We start from the raw sequence: 6,000 nt of genomic DNA, 5'->3' as shown, positions 1-6,000 counted from the left end.
ACCAGTCAGGCCTAAGCAACACTAGGGATTTATAGTCCCCCAGTTTTGGGAGATTCCATATCCTATGATCCTGAGGATTGGCCAACCTGGCTGGGATTGATGCGAAAGGAACCCGACACTACCCGGAGGCCTGTAGGATATTCTCCAAGAGGACCTTAGAAGCGGCAGGCTAGGCAGAAACTAGGGGGAAAATCTAGCCTAAAAAGGCATCTTGATAGAATCGCTTCAGAGGCTGAATTTGTTCTTCCAAGGCTTTTCCATTTCCCCATCTTTTAATTCACTGAAAGAGAAAGGTGTAATTCGCAGCTCTAAAAGGCGTATTTTAAAATGTAATACACATACACACACTTTTTCCAACCTGGAGACCTCCAGGCGTTTTGGGCTGCCATTCCTATAATCCACCGGAAATTATAAAATGTCATCCAACTTGTAGCTGGTGTAGTATGTCTGTGTATAGAGAATATAATCTCACTATCACAGATAGTGTAGCTGAGTAGATACATTAAGCTAAACCACAGTTCAGTTAACAATGGTTTGTAAAATAAGCAACAATTCGCTAACGGGCTAAGGAATAAATCAGTTTACAAGTCATAGTTGAAAACCCCTCGCTACGAAAGCACATTTCGACGTGATATGTGAGCGGAGCCCTTAAACACCGAGTGCAAATCTATGAAATATTTCTGTGAAGAATGATTAGAGGATGATCGACAATAGCTAGTGTTTCTGAGCATTGGCAGAGTGTATTTTACCCGACGGCACCTCCATCCTAGGGCCTGAACAAATCGAACGGTCTGTATCTGTATGAGACTTTTAAAAATGAGGTTCTTTTCAAAAGAACGCATCTCAAAAACCTCATGTTTTTCAACGACGTAAATGCTCAGGAGATTTGAAGTTTACATTACTTTCCATTGCCCGATTACGCCACAGGCAGAAAGAAGAAAACGCATCCCAGTTCTAAACCAGGCTTCCTTTCCCGCCTCTTCCTAGGCGTGTTTACTCGAAAGTAAAGCTCAGCTAGTTAAGAGAGCCCAAGAATGGTCCAGCCAGCCTTTACCGCCATGAAATTTGGGGGGAGGGTAAAAACCACACGACGGCATAAGTCAAGGACCACCTTGGGGAGAAAAATCAGTTCCTCTGTGCTCCGTTCTTCTCCTTGTCGTTTCCCACCCCTGGTGAATATTAGCCATGAAACTTCGAGGTGGCCGGCCTGCTTAAATCGCCTCCGAAAGTAGAAGAGCCTGTTCGGGGTTTAATTTTGAAACAAAACCACAGGTAATCTTGCTGGCGGTCCCTGAGATTCAGCCAGGGGAGATCAAATAGCTGTTTACCGCGGCCGCTCCGGTTAGTAATTTCTGATGCCGCCCAGTCAAGACGCGAAAGGGGTGGGGTGGGGTGGGGGGAAGAGAGAGAGATTATTCACCGTAAAGCGGACGAGGCAGGTTTCTGATTAGGCCAACTACACAGCAATACTTGGAGATGAAGAGTGCTGTTAGACCGAAAAGCCTGCTTCTTTAGAACTCGGGGAATAAAAAAAATTTCCGCACTTCACCTTTTATTTTCCGTTCAAGCAAAACAGTTCCTTTTACACAGACCATGCGCATATTTCAGATGCGTTTTTCTTGGGCACCTGTACAATCTTTAGGATTGCGGGGTGGGGGAGGAGATTCAAGGCTGAAAATGCCCACCTTAAATCTCTGAAGTCATTCTGATATTGCCAGACTTTTCACTTTTTTCTTTCTATCCCATTTGCTCTCGGAGGTGTCCGCCAACTGGTCTTCTGCATTTATCCCTCCGCAAATTGCAGGAGATTTTCTCCTGGTGGGATCGAATGAGGTTACCTGGCCATTAGGACGGAAATGATACTGTCTTGGCTGTGGGGTGACCTGCCCTGGGAAGCCCCAAAGGATCTTCTGCAGCTCCCGAAGAGATGCCGCAACACCTTAGCAAATACCTTAGCAGGTGTCTTCCGAGCGGCAAAAGCCAAAGCTTGAGCTGGTCAGGTGAAAAATTGGGTTCATAGAAGATGCTAAATAGAATTGGCTTAGTTTGTGTTTAGTGGTATGGAGCGAATCGGCCCGAAACGATTGCCTCAACTAGTAACGGTACCTAGATAAATAAGGGCAATGTTAAATCCTCTTCGCTAAAAGCTCCTTTAAGAAAAGACACTGAGTGGCAGCTGCTACTACCCTTTGAAGCGTACGAGGGGCGTAATTTTGCCCCTGTTGAAGCCGGTCCGGTACTCTCAAAGGTGGAAAGGTAGGGCCACACATTTGTATCCGTGCAGCGATATAAAGTGTGCATTAATGGCAGATCTGGCAGCACAGCGATGGTTGGATGACACCATAAATCATGTCGGAGGAATGTCACAGGGACCGAAACACTCGCTTACTGGTGTCTGCATTTTGTAAGTTTCACCTAGACTTGTGCTCGAGTTATTTTTTTTAACGAGGTCAATCTTACTTGGTTTATCCATGTTGTGTCGAGTTGGTAATCAAGTAGTCGAACTTTGGAATCGGACTAAATTAGGACCACCACACCCGAGATGCAAAAATCAGGACGAGATGGCAAGAAAACTAACGCTCCTACTGTCATTTAAGGGCTGTGTGGGTATCCGCAGCATAACTCAGGCAAATTAATCCTAGAGTAGCTTTCAATGCCATACGTTGGAAGGCTCACCGATTCACCCAAATCCTGATGCCAAGTACTAATCTGAAGACGAAATTCAAACCCCTGTTTAATTCCCACTAAATCAGCAGTGTGATTAGCAGCTACTTACTGTATCCTGGACCCTTTTAAAATGTGCATCTCACGAAGTAACTGATAATTTTTTTAAAAAGGTTAGAATTTACATTTATTAGGTTTTAGGTATTAATAGGTTCGTTGTTCAACCTCTCTAGGTCTGCGCAGATATAAATCCTATTAATCCTCGATCTACTACCAAATTATACTTATCCCACCCCTGGCAGGGGACAAGCTGGCAGAAGACCTACGGAATTTGGGCTCCTGCCCGCTAGCTCTGAATAGAGATGGACAGCAGAATGGGCTTCGTCCGGCCTTGCAAGCGCTGGACGAAACCCGTCGAATCTCACGTTTAATTACACAGACGTCCAGTTTAGTATGTGCGTTAAGTCTTAGACCAATAAATGCATGCCCTTGGGATGCTATCGACGTTCACGTTTTCTTGGAGTCGATTCCAGCGTCCCAAGAAGCATCCACACCCACCCACCCCACGCTTTTGGTTGTATTTAACGGAAAACTACTTTCAGGACAGGTAAAGCCTAAAGAGAAAGCAGACAGGCGCCTAGCACCGCGGCCACGCCCACAGCTCCATCCAGGAAGGTCGCCCTTCTACCTGCAGCCCTCGATAGCGGATCCTTGGCCGGCACTGCGCGTCCCTTTGCAAACCAACTTGGGCTAAAATTTCAGGGGAACGCCAATGGGCTCTCTATGAATAAAGACACACCTTGCTTCAACGCGAGAGCCCTCTTCCACCTGCAGCTCTTGGAGAGTTCTATTCCATCTAAAGCAGGGGTCTCCAACCTTGGTAACTTTTAAGCCTGAGGGACTTCAACTCCCAGAATTCCCCAGCCAGCAGAGCTGGCTGGGGAATTCTGGGAGTTGAAGTCCTCCAGGCTTAAAGTTACCAAGGTTGGGGACCCCTGGTCTAAAGCACAGAGGCGCTTGGTTTTGCCAGCCCAGGCGAGGCTGAACGTCGAGAGCAAGGCGGACAGGAGCTCGCCCGTGGGGGGGAAATGGGCATCTCCCGGGGCAAAAGAAACCGAGGCCCAGCCGACGTGGAAAGCAAAAAGAAAAAAAAAACTTTCAGTTTTCCGTGTGCTCCTAGTTACTGTTTAACATCCCCACCCACGTTTCAGTTTGTTTAGTAAATCGATCTGAAAGCGACTGCCGGGGCTCCGGCGCTGGCCCCGTCGCCATTAAGCCAGGTTCCTAATCCCCCCCCTTCTTCTTTTTCCCTCCGGGATAGATAAGGTTGCGCTCGGTGGCCGGGCGAGCGAAAGCCAAGGGCCGCCGGGGAAAACGGAGGGGAGGAAGGGAGAGAAAGCGCGGATATGCTCCTCAGGCGCCTCTAAGCTGACTCGCAGCTGCTTCACCCGCCAGGTAAGTTTTTATTTCCGCCGGCGCCCCTAGAAAGACAAGAGCAGAGCTTGGCCGCCCTCGCGCCGGCGCCTTTGCCTTGCCCGGAACTCCCAGGCCTTTCTGGGTCCAGCTGGGAGCCGGCGGAGCTCCTGGGCCTCTCGCCGCCGGGCTGCTACCGTGACAAGGCGAGAAAGAAAGGAGAGCGACGGCTTCGCAGTCGAGAGGTCACGCCGCCGTTTTTGCCTACCCAGGGCCTCCTCCCGCCCCTTGAAACGGCGGGACTGCAGCCTTCTATTAGGGAACGAAGGCAGCCGGCTCTTGCTTCCCTATCTGGCTAGAAGGGGCTGGATCCGCTTCTCTCTCTCTCTCTGAAAATACCTGCCCTTTTATACTGAAAGAAGTTTTAAGTCCCATGGAATTTGAAACCAAGTTTTGGGAGCGCTCCCTTCCCCGATAACTGGAGCCCTTTCTTTTATCCCACTTCCGGTGGGATGGGTTTCAGAGTGGATTGTTAAGGAGAGGTTGCCCCACGATCCCGGTTCATTAAAAACCAAGCCAACTTGGGCAGCTTCCTCAAAGCTGCAGAGATTTCTGGTTATTCCCAGGGCGTTTCTCCCAACCCATTATAAATTCCACTGCGGTTAGGAAAGAATATACAGTTGTGCTTGCCTCTACCTGAGAGGTAACAGAAAGATCCTGCAGCAAAATTTTGGTGCCTCTTTAGTGTTCTGGTATGCATTGTCCTGGCCCTGCCTTGGGCCTTGCCTCCAGTGTTCGGCTCCATTGTTATACGGTATATCTATTTCATTTCCTGAATTGACCAAATGCTGCTGGGATATTATAGCAGGTTGGTGGTATAATCCTGCATATTCCTTGTACTGGTTTTTAGGATTAAGCTCTGCAGCCCCCCATATTTAGGGCAAAGAGGTCTAAATAAAATAGACACAATTGAGCAAGAAAAAAGTGAGAGGTGATCGTGCTTGGTGGATCTAATGCTATCCAAAATAAAAAATCCTTTTTTTATAAAAGATTATTTTGATATGCAGATCTTTCAGTGTTTGATTAATTATACCGTTATTTCATATACATGACAACACATTTGCATGAAACCTCCTTGCTGTCTGATTATGGTTTTAAAAAGCAATTAAATGAAACAGTCTTCTATTTAAAACAATGACTAAAGATACTGTCTTCCATCATACAGAAGACTTTGCCTGTAGCCCAAAGTGACTGATTATTCAAATCAGTATATTTCACTACCTCCCACTCACATATTTCTTGGTTACATTTATTTCCCAAAATAGTAAAAGCAAAATTGATTATTTTTCTCTTTCCTGTTTTGTCTTCATGACAATTCTATAAGTTACAAAAAAGTCAATTGGCTCAAGTCTTATCAACTGCTTTTTAAGGGTAACTAGAATACTAATACCCAGTATATATTATCTTCAATGTAACACTTAACGGACTTCTAGAGGTTTGTCCTTAAGGATACTTAAGGGGTGCTAGTGGGGAATATTGATGTAGAATATGAATTATTTAAATGAGATGAATGAAAGAGTAGATGATAAAAAGGCCCTGCAGATGCCATTGTCCATAAATGACCTTTCATTAAGTCCTCTTCTTTTAGCCTGGTATTTCTCTTTATTTTGATTCTACCTTCATCTAAGGCCCTCAAGATCTTAGAGGGTTATTTTTCTGCTTGTTTCTTGTCACAACAGGTGTATAGCATAAAGTAGTAGGTGAGTTTTAAAGGTGAACCTCCCAGTCTAGATGAGAAATGAGCAATGGGTAGGTCCTACCTTTTGACTTCAGTTCCATTGGCCTAATTCCCATTGACAGTGGATGCATCTGGTAGGAGTTGCAGTACCACAGAATCAGCCATCTGCACCCTTTTTTATAATA

General features: G+C 46.1%; 1 protein-coding gene across 1 annotated transcript in view; it reads left to right on the top strand.

The window, feature by feature from the left end:
* Positions 1 to 4,072: 4,072 nt before the first annotated feature.
* The window catches only part of HNF4G (hepatocyte nuclear factor 4 gamma), a 79,815-nt gene continuing 77,887 nt past the window's right edge, over positions 4,073 to 6,000 (top strand). Inside the window, exon 1 of the mRNA XM_058178450.1 lies at positions 4,073 to 4,119. The gene's annotated coding sequence lies outside the window, so the exon portion shown is untranslated. The remainder of the gene's footprint in view (positions 4,120 to 6,000) is intronic.

Source organism: Ahaetulla prasina, chromosome 3 (assembly GCF_028640845.1).
Source record: "Ahaetulla prasina isolate Xishuangbanna chromosome 3, ASM2864084v1, whole genome shotgun sequence".
NCBI lineage: Eukaryota > Metazoa > Chordata > Lepidosauria > Squamata > Colubridae > Ahaetulla > Ahaetulla prasina.
This window is presented reverse-complemented; position numbering and strand designations above follow the sequence as displayed.